This window comes from Lynx canadensis, chromosome D1 (genome assembly GCF_007474595.2).
Source record: "Lynx canadensis isolate LIC74 chromosome D1, mLynCan4.pri.v2, whole genome shotgun sequence".
NCBI classification, from domain to species: Eukaryota; Metazoa; Chordata; class Mammalia; order Carnivora; family Felidae; genus Lynx; species Lynx canadensis.
This window is the reverse complement of record NC_044312.2, coordinates 100,272,035-100,291,367: the sequence shown is the minus strand read 5'-3', so window position 1 is coordinate 100,291,367 and position 19,333 is coordinate 100,272,035. Positions and strand designations below refer to the sequence as shown.

Genomic DNA, 19,333 nt, shown 5'->3' with positions numbered 1-19,333 from the left:
TTGGCGACAATAATAACCACACCCACCAGAAGCAAGGGTGGGGTGAACTACTGATAAGTACTGAACCTGAGCCATGGGTATATGGGAGTTCATTTGTGTACGTCTGATAAGTTTCACAAATAAAAAAGTAAATGGTAGGGCACCTAGGCGGCTCAGGTTGAGTTGGTTGAACGTCTGACTCCTGATTTCAGGGTCATGATCCCAGGGTCGTGGGATAGAACCCCACGTCAGGCTTGACACTAAGTGTGGAGCCTGGTTGGGGTTCTCTCTCTCTCTTTCTCTCTCTCTCCCTTCCTCTCCTAAAAAAAAAAAAAAACAAAAACAAAAACAAAAAAAACTCTCTCCTTCTATCCCTCTCCCTGGCTCACATTCTTTCTTTCTCTCTCTCTCTCTCTCTCTCTCTCTAACAAAAAAATTAATTAAATTAATTAATTACAAAATGAAAAATGAAAAAGTAAATGGTACAAACAGTATTTGCTGTTTACCGTGGCCAATTTGAAGTGACATAATCCACAGCAAATACTTCACCTACAGGGAGGGCACAGGCAATGTGAGCTATCATTCCAATTACTACCACTCCCAGGAGCTGGGATCAGAGGGCCCGAGAGGTGACACACAGGGAGGGGTAAGCTGGCTTGCACAGAAAAAGCAGAACCAGAAGATATTTCTGCTAACACCGAAGCAAGAACAACAGAGACAGGCCAGCCGGCATCTTGGATTCTGTCGTGTGATGAGAGGAACTTGAGCTACAATTCTCGGACTGGCTGCCTTCTTGGTCCCTCCTGCCCACCCCAGCCAAAGCTGCACTGAGGCCACAGGTTTGCTCTCTGCAAACCCACAATCAGCCCCACTCCCCTACACTGTGGGTGGAGTCGGCCCAGTTTAGTGGATGGCACAGGACTCAGGCCCTACTTCTCCCCATGTGCCAGAACAGTCTCAAGGTGGCCTCAAAGTTCACAGGTGCTGGTGACAGATCAGTTCTTACACAGATTTTTCTGCCTACAGTATTGCCTTCTAATTAAAAAGTACATCACTGAAACAGCCAGACAACACAGGAAACTTCAATGGTTTTTTTGTTCCCCTATCAGCTTTTTTCTCTTTAATTTTTTTTTAATGTTTATTTATTTTTGAGAGAGACAGAGACAGAATGCGAGTGGGTTAGGGGCGGAGAGAGAGGGAGACACAGAATCTGAAGCAGGCTCCAGGCTCTGAGCTGTCAGCACAGAGCCCACCGTGGGACTCAAACTCACGAGCTGTATGTGAGATCACGACCTGAGCCGAAGTCAGTCGCTCAACCGACTGAGCCACCCAGGCGCCCCTCCAATCAGCTTTTTTATTTTAAATGTTTGTATTTATTTTTGAGAGAGAATGCAAGCAGGGGAGGGGTGGAAGGGGGAAGGGGGCAAAGTTTCTGAAGCAGGCTCTGTGCGGACAGCAAGGAGCCCAATGTAGGGCTTCAACTCATGAATTGCGAGATCATGACCTGAGCCAAAGTCAGACGCTCAAGCGACTGAGCCGCCCAGGTGCCCCTCTCCAGTCAGCTTTTAACAATAAGCTAAATACAACCATCACCAACCCCCAAAAAAGGTTTCAAGGCAAAGCCATACCTTCATCCTCTCCAAGAAACTGATCTTTGATAAAATGGCACCTTGGCCAATTACCTGGGGCAGGTATTATCAAGTCAGTGATGCCACAAAGTAGACACTTGTATCTGACATCCAGGCAATGAAAAGAAAACTCTGAGTCATAAAATACTGGATTATGGGAGAGCTGGCCCAGCAGAGCCTGTCCATGACTTGTAAAGACAGAGATGGGAAGTGACAGGTGATTTTCAACAACTCATAAAGTCTAATGAATGCCCTAAATCAGATGTCGGTGAAAGGCCATTTTGTAAAAGGCCAGACAGTATATATTTTAGGCTTTGCAGGTCATACTACTATAGCAGTAACAAATCAGCCACAGACAACGCGTTACCTAATGACCATGGCTGTGTTCCAATCAAACTTTATTTATAAGCATTAAATTTGTGTTTCATACAATTTTCACCTGTCATAAAATATTATTCTTCTCTTGAATTTTTTTCAACCATTTAAAAATGTAAAACCTACTCTTAGCTCACAGGCCACCCAAAACTAAGTGGTAGGTGGATTTGGCCCACGAGACCGTAGTTTGCCGACCACTGTCCTAAATCATGTATTTACCCTGGACAGAGCCGCAGGCACAGGCTTACAGCAGGACAGAACATGAGCCTGTGGTCTGGGTCTGGTTCTGTGTCCCAGTTCCAACAATTACTACCTTGAACACGAAGCTAAAGTTTCATCTTCTCATCTGAAAATAGGGATTTACAACAGTTCTCTCCTCGAACACTTAGGAGAATTCAATGAAATAATGGCTGGCACAAGACAAATGTTCAAGAGAGGATAACTCTATCATAATTGCCATTGTTTCTTTGCTTGTTTCTTTGTCTTTGGCTAGACTTCAATCAGCTCAGTGTGAAGAACACAGGATCTCTCGATGCTAGTCTGAATTTCCAATTGGAAGTCTTTGGCTGATATGACATAGGAAGGAACAAAATGTCTCTGAATGAATACAGGGTATTCAAGGGAGAAAATAACTTGCAATATGGGCCCATTGGTGACAGAGAATGGTGACTGGAGGCCAAAACACATTGGCCACAGGGGCGCCTGGCTGGCTCAGTCAGTAGAGCATGAGACTCTTGATCTCGAGGTTGTGAGTTCAAGCCCCATGTTGGGTGTAGAGATTATTTAAAAATAAAAAATCTTAAATATAAAACACACACACACACACACACACACACACACACACACTGGCCACAGAGCTGCTTCTCAGAGTAGCTCTTCTGGTTACCCTGTACATTCGCATTCTGACCCTCTCTCAGCTTAAGGCAACTTATTTTTCTATGTGTTTACCTCATCTCTCTAGCTAGATGATAAACTCTCTCCTAAGGTAAGGGGGGGGGGGGGGCGACACACACTTCACATCCTCCCATGCCTAGTATATTGTCTTCCCTGACACATACTCGCTCAGTGGTGGCTGATTGTGGGTTTTAACTGGTTCTCCAGGGCAGGACACAGAGCTGGCCTGAGCGTGAACAGGTAAAGCCAAACAGGTGTGTGTGAACTTCAGGGCCTCAAGAGCAAGCAATTGGGATATATGTGGTCACTTGTAAGGTAGGATAAAATCTTAGAGATTATCTATAGCAATCAGCCTCCATTTTGAGTTAAGGAAACGGGCCCAGAGAGGTAAGGTGATTTGTCAAAGTAGCTGGATCTGAAACTCATTCGTTCACCCCATGTTCACTGACTGCATTCTATATGCCAGGCCCCATTAACATTCTAGGGACACAGAGACAGAAGCTCCCTGGTCTCACATTGCTTAAAAATTAGCAAAGGAGACAGAGAAATAAACAGTGGATTTTCTTCTTTGTTTCCTTAGGTGGAACCATTTAATTCGGGGAAGATATCAAATTCGTACATTCTACCTCTCTATTCTATTTTCTCCTGAGCTCTTCAACATACACGCCTTTTTTTCAACAACAGATGTAATCAATGCCTTCGGTAAGGAAACCGTGAGTCATAAAAGCAGAACTCACATTTCATGTACATTTCTCCACATTATCGACATACCTCAAATTCTCGTAAAAAGCTGTGCAGCCATCTCCTACCTTGCCTCCTGCTGGTCTTACTACCTAGAAAGCGAGAGTTATCTTGCTCCCTCCTTTTCCAAACTGATTGGGAATTCCCAATTCCTGCTCATTCTTCCACCAGGACACCTTCACCTAACTCTGCTTCCCAGCGTGGCAAGAGCTGTCCTCTGTGGGTCTGCTCAACCCCCAGCCTCACCTCTTGGGGCTCATGATTATATGTGTCTCCTTGACTGGCTGGAAGCCCCATGGGGGTGGGGACTCTATAACTCACACCTAGCACAGTGCCTGAGCTTGCTGAGCACTGGACAGCCGGATTGTAAGCAGTGTGATAGGCAGAAAGGATGAGGGTGGGGACAAGGTCTAGGCATGAGAACTGAATTTCATCCGGACAGCCAGAAAGAATGGAAGAGAACATACAAGCCAAGAAACAAATAAAATGGCAAGAAAGCACACGGAAGTGGTTCTCACACTTTGGCAGATATCAGAGCCATCTGGGGAAGTTGGTAAAAAATACAAAAGCCCAGCCCTATTCTACTTCAACCAGCTTGGGCCTCTTCCTTATCAGTTCTCTAGGTGACTCAAATCCCCTCCAAAGTGTGAGAACCACTGGATTAAGGCTTTTTTTTTTTTTAATTTTTTTTTTCAACGTTTATTTATTTTTGGGACAGAGAGACAGAGCATGAACAGGGGAGGGGCAGAGAGAGAGGGAGACACAGAATCGGAAACAGGCTCCAGGCTCTGAGCCATCAGCCCAGAGCCTGACGTGGGGCTCGAACCCACGGACCGCGAGATCGTGACCTGGCTGAAGTCGGACGCTTAACCGACTGCGCCACCCAGGCGCCCCTGGATTAAGGCATTTTAAAGAGATAGTAGGAGAAGATGAGTCCCCTCTGGCCTAGATAGCCACAACCCATAAGCTCCTGGAAAGCCCTGAACAACTGGAGGGGAATGAGCTGGGAGTTACTTGGTTTGGTCTGAGGAAAACTTAACCCAACATAAACTGAAGACATCCTTTAATGGTCTTTAAACAAGGGAGGGGCCCGGTCTTCTGGAATCCAGGCGGAGTTTGCCCAGTGGGTTGTAATGGATCTAAAACCAGACTTGGAGGTACGCCTGGGTAGCTCAGTCGGTTAAGTGTCCGACTTCGGCACAGGTCATGATCTCGTGGTCCGTGGGTTCGAGCCCCGCATCGGGCTCTGTGCTGACAGCTCAGAGCCTGGCACCTGCTTCGGATTCTATATCTCCCTCTCTCTGCCCTTCCCCCATTCACACTCTGTCTCCTTCGCCTTCAAAAATAAACATTAAAAAAATAATAATAAATTAAAAACAAACAAACAAACAAACCGGGCTGGGAAAAGGTGGGCCATAGGGAGGGTTTCCCTCAGAAACACCACAAATTTCTGGCAGCTTCTTCCGGTCCTCCCTTCAATGAATCCAGCAATCCAACAGATCCTAGGAAGTAATCCCACCAGCCGATGTGGGAATTCAGGCTAAGAGTGATTTTCCTCACTGACTGACAATTTGAAATGTTTCCATACCAGGGTCAGGAGGACCAATACTCTGTCACTCAGCGTTTAGTAAGTCCTTCCCCTCCCCGTTGACTGGCACCATCTGCTCACACAACACATTATTTGCTACATTCATGGATGCCTTGCTCTTCCTTGTGTGCTTTCAGGAAACAAAATTCAGCACTTAAAAAGACATGATGGATGTAAACATTCTGGAAGCTGCAGTGATGCAGGCTGGGTTCCAGCAAGACCTGAAGTGAATGAGTCAGCATTTTGCAGAAGAGGAAGAACGGATGTGGGAGTCAGACTTGGGTTCGAATCTCCATCTCACCACCGACTAGGTGAGCCACCAATTCACATATTCATCGGAAAAACAATGTGGCCTGACCTCTCATGATGGTGGCAAGCAAGAACTTCCATACGGTCTTGTACAAAGTTGGTGCTTAATAATTGCTAGCGGGTTATATCCTGAAGGTACACTCATCTCCAGAAGTAGTAACATTTGGCTTTGGACAAAAGGCTCACAACACACACACACACACACACACACACACACACACACGGGTATTTTACCCCATTGAAGATGATTTTAACGATTAACGATAATTACCACATTGTACAAATAAATTGCATTATATAAAGAGTGACTCTCTTCCTAAGTTTGCCTTAACAAAGAAAAAGCTAAAATTCTCAAAGTCTCATAAGTCCAGTCCATCTTTCTTTGCCATCTAATAAAACACTTTTTATTTCCTTTCATGGGCTTAAACTTCACTAAAAGGCAAATTGTCTGAGGGCATGCCTCTGAGACAACAGGACTCTGTGTGTGCTCAAATAATCCCCTGTTCCAGTTGACTGTTTTCTATTTTTCTGAATAGACACTGTACAGAATCAGGAATCAGAAACGGTCCTGTGATCTCCCTAATTGCTTCCACAGACAAGTCCAAAATGGGTAAATTTTTTCAAAGACACAACTGATTCAAACCCCAAATGTTCCTCAAGGAGCTCTCAGGCTTCTCTCCCACAATGGTGTGGACCCCCCTCGGCCAGCCCTCACCCCAGGGCTGGGCAAGAGCCCAATGGCAGAAAGGGCTCCCCCTCCAGACAAGACCCATCTCCACCCAATTAAGGCCGGCCCTCAGAAGAGGAAGGCCAGGAAGCCCAAGACACCGTGTTCTTGTGCATCTGTCCTCTTGTTACCCTGAAGTTGACCCCACGTCTGGTCATGTGGGGAGCCACTGGGCCACCAAGAACTTCTGCACCCCAAAAACATCCTTGACGGCTACATAAGGACTTCAAATCACACTTGCATCACACTAGACACCACAAACCAGTCCACTCAATCTCAGGTTTAACAGATCTCCAGAGAGATCGGGGTCTCAGTCCTCCTGGCATTTTACTGGGATTTGCCAAATTCCTTGTATCAGATCTGCAAGGAAATAGGCAGTTCCTATCAATCAGGAAGGTAGGGCAGACAAGCCCAAGTAGAGGCTAAGGTCATATCGGTACAGAGTGAATGGTCCAAATTCCCAACAGGTTTGACATCAGACCTGCAACACTTGATTTCAGCCATCAGCCTCTGTCAAAGTTATTTCCCCATTCAGTAAACTTAAAATGCCAGGAATATCTTATTATGGAAGTTGGTAAACTTGATAAAATGACTTCACTGCCATTTTTTTTAAAAAAGAAAGATAAGAAGAAGCTCCAGGAAGGTCATTTTGGCAAAATCTTTTGGTGGCACACTATTTGGGATCTAAGAGGGACTATTCCACTCTTAAATGTTTTAACAAATTAAACATCAGGAAAACAATTTTACTTGTTCCTCGCTGTCCAAAGAGAAATTTCCCTTCTTGTACTGTGGCTTCTGACAGCCTGCCAAGTTGCAGACACTGAAATATGAATGGGATTAAAAAGGATTAAGACAGAGTAAATGCTATTAACAGCTCTTCTATTGCATGCATCTATCTTACTCAGGAACCAACGACCCACCAGGGAGAAAGAAAGAGCGAGAGGGAGCTCAGCTCATTCAACACCTGCTCACTTGGGACGGCGAGGTCAGCAGTTAATGCTGGGCTCTCTCTAGGCACGGCCGTGCGTCTGTCAAAGGTTTGCACCATTTGTCCCGACACATCATCAAAGAACACTTCATCAAGGATCGTCAGAACTGCAGGAGCCATTAGCCATCAGCGGCTCCCCTCTGTATTATTTTACAACAGCAAAATCCTCTTGACAAATCAAATCTCATGTGAATCCCAAAGAAAGCCCGATACGATGAATAACATTATTAGTAAGCCTTAATTTTGAAAGTTCAAATTCATACCACTTACTTATTATGGAGTACCCATCTACTTTATCAAAACAGCAACCTGGGCAAACAAAAAATCTGAAGTCATGGGTTATATCCCAACGATTTCTGGGTTCCGTTCAGTTGCACAAAATCAATAAAATTCTGATTCACATAGATGTGTAGCTGTAAATGGTGAAAGTCTAACAATTCGTCACAATGAAACAGACAGCAGGGGTTTTATTCCTGAGGGATCATTTAAAAGAAAAAAAAAAAAGTTAAGCTGGCAGTATAAAAAAGAGCACATGGGTAGCAGCCTCCAGTGTTAAAACTTTTTTTAAATTTTTCCCCCAGCTTTATGGAAATATAATTGACGGTTTAAGATGTATGGTGGTGATTTCGATATACATATGAATTACAAGGTGGTTACCACAATTAGGTTAGTTAACGCCTATCACTTCACACCTTCACACAGTTCCGGGGGCAGAGGAACATTTGATAAACTATTCGCTATACACTACACACTATAAACTACACACAATTTTACACAAAAGCTACTAAAGGATTAAAATGAGGAGGGGAGGGGCGCCTGGGTGGCTCAGTCGGTTGAGCGTCCAGCTTCGGCTCAGGTCATGATCTCACGGTTTGTTGAGTTCAAGCCCCGCGTCGGGCTCTGTGCTGACAGGTCGGAGCCTGGAGCCTGCTTCTGATTCTGCCTCCCTGCTCCCTTCCTCTCTCTCTGCTCCTCCCCTGTTCACTCTCTCTCTCTCTGTCTCAAAACTTAATAAACATTAAAAAAAAATTTAAAGGGTCCTACAAACAACAAAATCAAAGAATGTGTGAGAGAGACCATATTGAGATTACAAAGGCTGAACTGTTATCTGGCTCTTTACAGAAAAGTTTGCATATATCTAGACTAAAAGTGGTCAGGGGCGCCTGGGTGGCGCAGTCGGTTAAGCGTCCGACTTCAGCCAGGTCACGATCTCGCGGTCCGTGAGTTCGAGCCCCACGTCGGGCTCTGGGCTGATGGCTCAGAGCCTGGAGCCTGTTTCCGATTCTGTGTCTCCCTCTCTCTCTGCCCCTCCCCTGTTCATGCTCTGTCTCTCTCTGTCCCGAAAATAAATAAACGTTGAAAAAAAAAAAAATTTTAAAGTGGTCAAAGTTACTCCCTTTAAAGAAAAATCAGGCCTGATCCCTGTTTACTGGGGACTTAAGCACCTCTGGAATTACTGAGGTTTTTTGGTTGTGGTCATAATGTTGTTTCAGTAAAACCAAATGATCAGGGCTGACATTTGACAAGTAAAACCTAGGAAGAACAATCATTTAAGTAAACATACATCTTCAGGGGCCCCTGGGTGGTTCAGTCAGTTAAGTGTAAGACTTTGGCTCAGGTCATGATCTCACGGTTCGTGAGTTCAAGTCCTGCATCGGGCTCTGTGCTGACAGCTCAGAGCCTGAAGCCTGCTTCAGAATCTGTGTCCCCCTCTCTCTCTACCCCACCCCTGCCTGTGCTCTGTCCCTCTCTGTCTTTCAAAAATGAACATTAAAAAAAAATTTTTAAATGAGTTGGGGAGGGGCGATGCTCCCTTATTCTATGAAACCAATATACTGACACTAAGACAGACAAGGACCAATGAGGAAGAAAAGTTACAGGCCAACCTGATACACTTCTTAGATGAAAAAATTCTAAACAGAATATTAGTAAAGATGAACCCAGCAACATATAAAAACGACAGTATCATGACCAAGTTGACTTATCCAGGAAATGCAAGAATGGCTTAGAGATAGAAAATATATGTCATTATTATAGTATCAGATTAAAGGGGGGAAAAACACAAGGTCAGATGAGGGGGTTGGTAATATTCAACACTCGCACATGAAAAATTCTTAGCAAATTCGGACTAGAAAGGAACTTCCTTAACCCGATAATGGCAATCTACCAAATAGCAGGCAGCATTCTGAACCCCAGTGAAACTGGGGAGGACTCCCTCTAAAATCAAGACCAAGATATTATTTGTCAACTAAACCTTAATAAAACTGGAGAGGTGGGGGGTGGGGGAAGAATCAAGACCAAGACAAGCATGCTCAGGCACCACTTCTGTTTACATAGCAGACAAGAAAAGGAAATACTGGGAATTAGAAAGAAGGAAGTAAAACTATCTACTTACAGAAAATGAGGTGACAAAATTGGCTGTATAGAAAAAAAATGTTAATCCACAGACACATTCTTAGAAATAATCAGACAGGGGCGCCTGGGTGGCTCAGTCGGTTAAGCGTCCGACTTCAGCTCAGGTCATGATCTCGCAGTCCGTGAGTTCGAGCGACGTGCTGGCAGCTCGGAGCCTGGAGCCTGCTTCGGATTCTATGTCTCCCTCTCTCTCTCTGTCCCTCCCCCGCTCACACTCTGTGTCTCTCTCTCTCTCAAAAATAAGTAAACATTAAAAAAAAAAAAAAACACTTAGAAGAGAGGCACCTGGGTAGTTCAGGTGGTTAAGCATCCGACTCCGGATTTCGGATCAGGTCATGATCTCACGGTGCATGGGTTTGAGCCCCACATCAGGTTCTGTGCTGACAGCAGAGCCTGCTTGGGATTCTCTCTCTCTCTGCCACTTAGACACACTCTCTCTGTCTCAAATATAAATAAATAAACAACTTTTAAAAGCCATAATAATAAAATAAAATAAATAAATAAAAGACTTATAAGAGATATACCACGTCCCTGGACTAGAAAACTCAATATGGAAACATGTTAATTCTTGGCAAGTTGATTACAGATTCAACGCAATCCTAACCAAAATTCAAATGAGGTTGGGTTTTTTCCAGAAAGGTGATCCTAAGACTTAAATGGCAGAAAGCCAGGAAGTGCCAGGACCTCCTCCTGAAGAATCTGGTAGAGTCATTTCTTCTGCCACCTATAACAACTTATTATAATGCTAATAGTAACTAACATAGTGTGGTGCTAGTACGGGAACAAAGTGACCAATGAAAATGAACCCAGAACCCAGACAGAAACCTCCTCACCCCTGGAACCCTGCTATAAGCTCCCGCGGCACAGAACCATGAGCAGCAGAGGGAAGAATTCATCAAACTGCGTTAACAGGAAAGTGCGGTATCCATGTGGAGACTGTGAAACCAGACCGCGATCGTCAAACCATAAACCTAAATCACTTCTAAACAAATAAAAGGCATAAATGTGAAAGGCAGTACCCTGAACCTTTCAGAATAAAATAGAAGGGAGTATCTCCATAACTTATGCAAAACCCAAATGCATAACCATAAAAAAAGTGACCGATAAATTTGACCCCCTTCAAAACTAAGAACCCCAGTTCCTCAAAAGATACCTTAAAGAAAGAGAAGTCGGGGGGGGGGGGGGGGGGGGGAGCACCTGGGTGGCTCAGTCGGTTAAGCGTCCGACTTCAGCTCAGGTCATGATCTCACTGTGAGTTCAAGCCCCGCGTCAGGCTCTGTGCTGACAGCTCAGAGCCTGGAGCCTGCTTTGGGTTCTGTGTCTCCCTCTCTCTCTGCCCCTCCCCTGCTCATGCTCTGTCTCTGTCTCAAAAATAAATAAAAACATTAAAAAAAATTTTTTTAAAAAGAAAGAGAAGTCAGGGGGCACCTGGGTGGCTCACTTGGTTGGGTGTCCAACTTCAGCTCAGGTCTCACAGTCTGTGAGTTCGAGCCCCGCATCGGGCTCTGTGCTGACAGCTCAGAGCCTGGAGCCTGTTTCAGATTCTGTGTCTTCCTCTCTCTCTGCCCCTCCCCCACTCATGCTCTCTTTCTCTCAAAAATAAATAAAAACATTAAAAAAAATTAAAAAAAAAAAAGAAAGAGAAGTCAGGCCACAAGCAGAGAGAAGAAGCAATGCATACAGCCAACAGAGAATTAACCTCAGAATATAAAAAGCTTGCCAAAAAATTATACATATATACATATACATATAAAGAGCTTGAAAAAAATCAATAAGATAAAGCAAATAATCCAACAGAAAAAAACGACCAAATGACCTGAACAACATTTCACAAAAGAAATACAAGTGACCACCAGAGATAAAAATAACTGCTCAGATGAAAGCCACAAAAATATGGATTTCCAAAACTTAACTCTGATAGCATCAAGTGATGGAGAACCCATGGATCGACAGGAACTCTTACACAGTGCTGAAGGGGTGGGAAACTGGGCACAATCACTCCAGAAAGCAATCTGGCAATCCTGTGAAGTTAAAACTTCATCACAGCAATCCCACTCATGAGAACGAGCCACACGGAAACCCTCACTGCGTGCGAACCAGGAGACACGCACAGAAATGGTCACAGCAACATCGTGTGCAACAGCCAAAAAAAGTGGGAAAAGCCAAATATCAACCACTCAGAAGAATGGATCAGGAAGCTGCAATGTAACATATCAAATAACACTTTACGCCTTTACAACTGAATTCACTGCAGCAACACATGATATGAAGATTAGGAAGACAAGACTGAGAGAGAACAGCAAGTCACAGAAAACCGTGTGAGACACTCCGTAATAAGCAAAACTAAACAAGAGATTGCTTCAGTATCTACACAGATATGTTCTTAAGATTTTTTTAATGCTGATAAGCAATAAATACAATTCAAGACAGTGGTGATCTGGTTGGGGGGGGGGGGAGTAGGCAAATGCCGGGCTTAAAAGGGAACACAGGTAGATGAAATAACTGGGTGGTGGGTTCACAGGTGTATACTTTATTCTTGCACTGGGAGCACAACTCTATTCTTCACATATCATCACAAACATGATAAAAATGTTTAAGCCACTAACACAACGCACTATCCGCATCATCAGTGACCATGACAACAGCTAACATTTATCAGGTGATCGCTAGATGGCTGGGCACTGCTTCAGTTACATAAGGAACTAGAGGGGGCGCCTGCGTGGCTCAGTCAGTTAAGCGTCCAACTTCAGCTCAGGTCATTGTCTCATGGTCCGTGGGTTCGAGCCCCGTGTCGGTCTCTGTGCTGACAGCTCAGAGACGGAGACTGCTTCAGATTCTGTGTCTCCCTCTCTCTCTGTCCCTCCCCCATTCACGCTCTGTCTCTCACTATCTCTCAAAAATAAACAAACATAAAGAACTAGAGAAGTCAGGTGACTTGCCCGAGGTGGCACTCCAAGGTTGGGAGCAAGGGCCGAAGACAGACCCAGACCTCCTGGTTCTTGGCAATGTCCTCTCCACTATGCCCATTGCCCCACTGCATTCTAGCCTGTGGGTGTCTGAGGTTTGCCCTCGTTCCCTCACGACAGCGTAAATTACACAAACACACACACTTCATCAGCTCCTTTGTTCCCCCTCTGAGTGCCTTGCACATAGTTGGTGTTTAATACATGCCTGTAGGCTAGATGCTTGAGTGATGTGCACCAGTTCCTAAATGTGCTCTGTCATTTAATGCAGACCACTTTAAAGCGGCCCTTGTATGTTCATATCCACTTTAGAACCACTTGCTTTATTCAATTAGCTAATCATTAGCTTCTAGAAAAATGGTTCTCAGTTGACAAGGTAGGTTACCATCAGTGGTGAGAAACAGTGCCCTTAATGTATAACTAATAAGCTTGCGGATAGTTGACTTCTTATCGAAGCAGAGCAAATCCAAACTTCGCACCAAACAGCCAACACTTGCCCCCTCAAGTGCCTTCTTAACTAGGGAGGGAAAGGGGTCTGGTCTACAGCCAGGCCAGGAACACAGGCCTAAGTCCAGGGTGCGGGCAGGAAGGCACTGAGAGCCCTAATTCCAGAGAGAGACGGAGGAAAAAAAGGGAAGGGAGAGGGGCCACGGAGAGGGAGGGAGGTGGGGGACAGAACAGGAGAGAAAGGGAGAGGACTGGGAAATCGGGAGCTGGGTGGAGGCCGCTGGCGTGATCAGCTGGTTGGTTAGACGGGCAGTTGCCTAACAAAGTCCCAGCCGGGCAGTGGAGGAGGCTGCAGGTAGCAGATCATGGCAGAAGCCACCTCCCACTTCAGGACTCATCCAAAAGACAAGTGAGACTATTCCCGTGGGTAGGGAGACCTGCATCCTGGTCCTGAATCAAAGCACCTGTTCCATCCCAGGGTCACCTCACCTTGTTTGGGCCTCTGTTCTTTTGTCCATAATATGACACTCCTGCCTCCTGACCTCACAGAACTGTGCAAAGATCCAGTGAAATGGCACACACCAGCTCTTCGCAGACTCCACTCTTGGAATATTATGCTATTAAAATCTTCCCGTCTGCAAAAATACATCTTTAAGACAGCGTTTCAGGGGCACCTGGGTGGCTCAGTCAGTTGAGCGTCCGACTTCGGCTCAGGGCATGGTCTCGCAGCTCGTGAGTTCAAGCCCCACATCGGGCTCTGTGCTGACAGCTCGGGGCCTGGAGCCTGCTTCGGATTCTGTGTCTCCCTCTCTCTCTGCCCCTCCCCTGCTCACGCCCTATCTCTCTCTCTCCCTCTCAAAATAAATAAAAACATTAAATACATTTAAAAAAAAAATTTAAGACAGCTTTTCAGAAGGAAGCAGCTACCCTTCTCAGTTTGGCTGCTACCTCTCTATCCCACAGCAATGCCCAGAAGCACCTGCACTTCTGAACGGGACCCGGGGGAGTCCAGAAATAACGACGTAGACTGCCAACGCTTACAACCTACAAGCTTCACAGACTCAACACTGCTCCACAGACCAGCAATGCTTCGGGCCCTGCTCGGATCTTCAGCAGGCTCTGCCCACCTCAGGCTCCAGCAAACAAGCTTGGACCTTTCTTGTGGCTGGGGGAGGGCGCACCATCCTCTGAGTGAAATAAACCCTGAGCAAAGAGTGGGAGCTCTCAGAGCCGGCCTCCTCTGGATGTCTCACCTAGACGTGCCTCGGTAGCAATCCTAAGGAAGCAGGTATCTCTGAGAAATGTTTCAATCACCTGAAGGAACAAAAAGGTGGAATCTGGAGCAGAAAGGGAAAAGAGAGTCACGTGAACACCACCGCATGTTACCCTTAGGGGAGACCAGAGAAGACCTGCCTTTAGAAAGAGAAGGGTGGTGAGAACAGCTGGCCTGTAACATGCCCCTCCGTCACCACACACCGGTAAATAAATAAGGCCCATCCAGCCCCAAGGTCTGTACAAAGTTCTGTTTTGGAGCCTAACCTTTTAAACACACATACACTTAACTCCTTAAGGGGAAGCAATAAAAAACTGCAAATTTATACTAACAATAATGATATGACAACACAGCCCTTTGACTGACGTCTTCTTATATGCCAGGAAACATTTTCCCACACGTAAGGAATCCTAATAACACTCCAGGGAGATAAGGGATACTCTTATCTCCATTTTACAATCAGGAAGTTGATGCCCAAACATAGGAAGTGAATTGCCCAAGACCAGACACCTAGCCTGGGCCCCCCCCCCCCCAGGGTATTTTCTCCAGTCCCACCTGACTGGTCCACAACAAGCCTGTCCCCTCTCTCCTTTTACCAAAGAGGACTTTGCTTAATTGCAGACTGAAGAAACCCTCCAAGGCAAACAGGAAATGCCCCCGTGGATCACTGAGTGTCACTCTTTGGACTGTGGTCTGATAAACAGCCTTTGGTTTAGGAACCACTTCACCTCTACCGGAGACACTCACCCTCTAGAGTTGGGTGGGCTGGGCGTCATGAGGGGAACATACTAGCAGGATGAAGACTCGGCCCGAATGATTCAAAAATACAAAGCACCAGCCACAAGCCCACAGCCACGCAGAGCCAAGGCAGGCAGCGGGGACAGCTCTAGGGTGCAGGCACTTCATTAAACCGGATGGGAAGTCCAGGGGTGGGTAACAAGTGGATGTAGGAGAGAAAAATGTGTGTGAGGAAGGAGGGGAGATCCAGGTCATCTGGACATTTGTTCATTAGCTGAAGACAAACCAGGTGGCAGGGGTCACATGTCACATGGGATACAAAGACAACGTATGCTGCGCCGACCCTCGAGAACTGCTCCTACCTGCCATTCAACAGGCTGTAAATTAACGAGAGTTTCCTTGACCCACTAAGACTAGGGAGTTGGGAGAGGAGACTGAACACCTGCTTTGTTTAAAAATGTGTTTTCCCCAGGGCGCCTGGGTGGCTCAGTCGGTTACGTGTCCGACTTCGGCTCAGGTCGTGATCTCGCAGTCCGTGAGTTCGAGCCCGCGTCGGGCTCTGTGCTGATGGCTCAGAGCCTGGAGCCTGTTTCGGATTCTGTGTCTCCCTCTCTCTCTGACCCTCCCCTGTTCGTGCTGTGTCTCTCTCTGTCTCAAAAATAAATAAACGTGAAAAAAATTTTGTAAAAAGAAATGTGTTTTCCCATGTTTGTCTTGAATAAGAACAGCCAATATTTATTGTGAGCTGGCTATAATGCAGCTCCAAAGACCTCATATAGGGATATACTATAATTAGCCCCATTTTACAGATGGTGAAACAAAGGCACCATACTTCAATGGCTAGTACAGCAATACAGGGCCCTAGAAGTAGGATGTGACAGGGCCAAGCCCTGCTCTATACCCTCCACAAAAATCCCTCTCATTTCACATTTGTTTCCTCATTAAACGCTCACAACAGCCCTTTAAATTGAACGCATCATCTCCATTTAGTCATCCACACACGTACAGTATGACATTCACCAAATCTTAAGGCATTTAAGACAATACTGAAAAAACACACATCAAACCCTTAACGATGGTCTCCTCCAGTAGTCGATTATAGGCAACGTTTTGGGTTTTTGTTTTGTTTCGTTTTGTTTTGTTTTTAAACATGTTCCTGTACTTGCCATAATTTCCACACGGGGCATGGCTTCCTTTTACAATTAAAAAGTGTCTCCTAGGACATTTGGGCATGAATAACAGCCAAAATAAAACCATTCAGAGTGGCTCTCACACAGAGCAGACAGACCCCGGCTGCCTGACACACTGACTATGGATGACAAACAGTGCGTCTCTAACATGAAGAGATACGGCGTGTTACCTGAATAAAATAGACGACAAGCTCTACACAGAGTTCCTAAAGCAAAGCATGTCAGCTGACTTGGCTGAAGCCAGTACAACATAAATTTTCGTAATACGACACATCAGGATGGAACCTGCATTTTTGCTCAGATCGCCCAAAGCAAAGCCAAGCACATGCGATTGGTACAGAAGCCACATGTATAGAAGCCACATGTGACTCCCGCCCTTGTGCACAGATGGGCCTACCACGGGCATCGAATTCATCCAACCTGCAGGACATAAGAGACTTAAGAAGAAGACACTCAAATAACATGCAGAGAGAGAAGCCTTCAGGACCAGGAACGCTGGAATCCCAGCAGTGACGACCGCTACCTACAGAGGGCCTCTTGGGGGGCCAAGAACAAAGGTGGGCATTCTTCACACATCACTCTGCCCAGGTCTGTAGGATAAGCCTATGGCACCAAGCCAGAGACATTTGGGGCCATGTGCCAAGCTGCCATGCTCCCTTCATCTGTGAACATATGGAGTCACTAAACTGTCACTAGGAGAGCCCGGTACAGCTCGGCTTAGGCCAGGGCCATTCCATTCCCACAGATAATTTATGTCAGTTATTATAAGGCTTCAAGACGAAGCATGGGATGTTCTTCGGTCTTTCAATCTGACATGTCATGAGAATTTCTGCGTGCTTGCTACGCTGTGGTATGTCCGTTAAAAGGCCACCTCTCGTCGCCCCAGATGAGAAAGAAAATGCTTGCCAGTCATCTTGGGACTCCAAGAGGGAGGCAGGTCCCCCAGGAAAGGGAAGTGCCCGAGCTGTGTGCATAACATGGGACCCTGGCAAGCCCTTTTTATCCCACCCTCCCACCTAGGACCTGTGCCTGGGACTGGCGGCAGACAGGCTCAAATCAGATCTTTAAAATCATTCAAAGTTGAAGAGAGAGATCACCAAGAAAGGACTGGGAAGCCAAGGAAAAGCTGGGGTTACTTAGAAACACAAGTAGGAAACGTGGGGACCTTCTGACGGATGTCACACACTGACCTATCATAAGAACCTATTTACTAATGAGGAAGGGGAGGCGAAGAGAAGGTTTCCTCTACCCTTGCACCAAACTCTCTCCCAAATCAAATCATCTCATTAAATCTTCATGTTGACTCCTTTGGCAGGTACCCCAATTTCAGAGATAAGAGATCAGCCTGTAAGTGGCAGAGGCAGAATTTGAATAGAGGGGCGGTTGACTCAAAACCGAAGCTCACAGCCATCCTTTCTGGGTCTTAGCCTTGACTCACCTCAGATTTGCTGTGGGACACTGGGCAAGTCACATGCTTTCTCGGAGTCTTAGGCCCCTGCCCTGCCTGTAAAATGAGGGGCACATTCTGGGCTCTTTGTTCAGGCCCCTCTAACTGTGACAGTTTATGGTTTTATCTACCAGGTTTTTGGATTTCACAGATCAATGCAGTTTCAAACATTACACACCCAAAACATTAAGGGTCAACCAAAGGGTTACAACTTTTTACTTTTCCAAATAAAGGGTACTTACTACCTACTATCATTCTTCTTACACAAAAGGAAACACTTTCCCCATAAAAAGACAGGAAGGATATATTCTGATGAAACGATGGTCCTTTGAACTGAATTAGTGTCATGAGAATCTCAGGGGGTTATCCTTATTTTTCTCTTTTTATTTTTAAGTTTGTTTTTTCAGAGAGAGAGAGCACAAGTGGAGGAGGGGGAGAGAGTTTCTCTTTTTAACATGGACAGTTAGGAACTTTTCACAAGCTCTGCACCCATCTGTAGGCCAATGTTTGGGAACTTAAGTCCTATGCATTTCTAACCACATTCATCACAGGACAGAAAATTCATCACTTTGCCTGGCACACTAGAATTCAACGCATTTTAGTTGCAGAAAAAAACTGGCAGAATGGGATGTACAAATCAATTATCAAAACTGCTAAGGGGACGCCTGGTTGGCTCAGTCGGTTGAGCACTCAACTTCAGCTCAGCTAGTGATCTCATGGTTTGTGGGTTCGAGCCCCGTGTCAGGCTCTGTGCTGACAGCTCAGAGCCTGGAACCTGCTTCAGATTCTGTGTCTCCCTCTCTCTCTGCCCCTCCCCCACTCACGCTCTGTCTCTCTCAAAAAATAAACATTTAAAAAAAACTTTTTTAGTTGTTAAAGAGAAACAGCACTGACCATGATAATCATGTATGACTTTAATTTTATTACTGCTCTTGCTCTGCAGGCAACAAGGTAATCAGTGCTTGGGGTGCACTGGTTCATGTAATTCTCCATACCCCATTTCTGCCCATTTTCTATAAGGTGTACAATTCTCTGGGGGCATCATGATAGGGAAATATTTTCAGACTGGAGGGGGAAAAAACCAGATTTCAATGTATTTCATGGCTCAACATGGGAAAATACAGAGTCTTTTTCTGAAAGCGTTGTTGCACTGAGAAGACAGCAGGAAGTCATACAGGAGCAATGAAAACAAACACACACGCACAGTGTCTTCCTGCAGAGTCACTGGCTGGTCAGGAAGGACAGGTGGCCCCAGGCCACTGACCTCAGTTGCTCAATAAATCCCAGGAAAGGCCCCATGTGAGGTCAGTGCCGTCATCACAGACCATGAGGTAAGGCTAGAGGCTGGAGACAGTCTGGGACCCAGACCCAAGGTAATTGAACCTCCACCAATGTCACTTGCCTTGGGTCCAAGCCTCAGCTTGCCACCTGTAAGATGCAGTAGTCCCCGCTCCCTCACAGGCTGACCCCGTCCAGCTTCAAGCCCCATCACTTCCCTGGAACCCATCACTGGGTCGCGTCTCACCCATCTCTTTCAGAAGGGGGAACAGAGCTGACACGCGGAGAAGGGTTCAAAAATTAAACATAAATATGTCAGGAAGACATATTTCAGACCCAGTCCCCAGGCCCAA

General features: G+C 45.8%; 1 protein-coding gene across 7 annotated transcripts in view; it reads right to left on the bottom strand.

Moving 5' to 3' along the window:
* PTPRJ (protein tyrosine phosphatase receptor type J) overlaps nucleotides 1-19,333 on the bottom strand; it is a 173,234-nt gene that overhangs the window by 65,761 nt on the left and 88,140 nt on the right. Inside the window, exon 1 of one of the 7 annotated variants that reach the window (XM_030333589.1) lies at nucleotides 1,807-1,814. The exons of 5 other annotated variants lie outside the window; for them this stretch is intronic. The gene's annotated coding sequence lies outside the window, so the exon portion shown is untranslated. Of the gene's footprint in view, nucleotides 1-1,806; nucleotides 1,815-19,333 lie in introns of those variants that run through there. One more of the 7 variants, XM_030333591.1, reaches the window with a different exon arrangement.